We start from the raw sequence: 1,445 nt of genomic DNA, 5'->3' as shown, positions 1-1,445 counted from the left end.
TATATTTCTATACTTACTGTAGTTATTATCTTATGGTTGTTATCTTGTTTTGTTTTTAGCCCTGAAGAAGGCTAGAAACTCTAGCCGAAACGTCGGCACATTAAAATAAGTTAGTCATACTTATTTGTGTTTCATTGACCGCACTCCCAACCATCTTCTCCTCATTCAAAAATATTTTCAATATTAAAATATATGTATTCAGAACCTTTTTCTTTTCCTACAAGAGTTTTAACAATAAATTCTTCTTTATATTTAATTATGTCAGTAGGTACTACGGATGGATTAATATAATTTTTTAGTGAACCGGTGTCAATTAACCATTTTCTGTTTTTATGATCTATAAAATGTGGAAGTGATTTATTAATTATATTTAATTCGAACCGCTCGGGGGGTCTTCTTCCGGGTTCGGGCTTTCTTCTAAAAAATGTTCCGTTAGTTTATTGAAATTTTCCCGTAAGTTTGTCATTTCTTGTTCAAGTTTGTCCATTCGAGAATCTTTTTTTTCAGGTTCTTGTGGTTTTTCTTGGATATGTGTAATTTCGTAAGGGGACATCATATGTTTAGTAGAAATTTGTCGGTGAGGTTGGTTTGATTTGTTTGATCGTAATGTTTGCATTGAGACAGTGTTGGGATATTGTTGTTGAAAGTTGGGTTGATAGTTATTGAATTTATATTGTTGATTGAAATATGGTCTTTGTTGATAATTATTAAAATTAGGTTTTTGTTGAAAGAAAGGTTGATTAAATTTTTGTACGTTATGTGGAAATTTTTTATTGTGAGATGAATTATTCTGTTGTTGGTTTTGTGTTTGAAAATGTTTATTTTGTTGTGGCTTTTGATCGAAATTTGGTATTTTGAAGGGATGTGTATTATTATGTTTTCTGAAATCGATTTTGTTTATTGTATCTAATGAGGTGTTATAATGTAGTTGATTTAGAATTATACTACAATCATTAATTAATTTATTTCTAGCATCATCTAAATCTTGTATTTGGAATAATAGTAAATGAGAACCTAATAAGGAATGTACACCATGTACAAATGTTCTAACTAGTGTTGCGTTTAATTGGTGTGTCATGTTTATAAGTACTTCTCCTGTAATGCCTATTTTATATCTAGTTATAATAGTTGTTCTTTTTTCGTCAAGTCTGTTTAAAAATTCGATAGGATGTTCTCTAGGTTGGGATTTCATAAAGGCTAATTCTGCAATTAAATCAGGAATTGTTCTATTATCTGCGAAGTTTCGTTTTAAAGCATTTAATAAATCTATTATATTGATACAATTGTTATTGAAAGCTACTGCTTCTGCAGGACCGTGTAAGTGACACATAGCAGCATTAAATAAAAGCCAGTGATTTGATTCCCTTTCTCTAATGTTTTCCGTACAGTATGAATTATATAAGTCCTCACATACCGTGATAAAGTGTGTTAATTTAAAGGATGTA

This window comes from Halyomorpha halys, unplaced genomic scaffold, assembly GCF_000696795.3.
Source record: "Halyomorpha halys isolate HHAL.00 unplaced genomic scaffold, Hhal_1.1 Scaffold348.1, whole genome shotgun sequence".
NCBI lineage: Eukaryota > Metazoa > Arthropoda > Insecta > Hemiptera > Pentatomidae > Halyomorpha > Halyomorpha halys.
Note: the sequence above shows the minus strand (reverse complement) of the source record.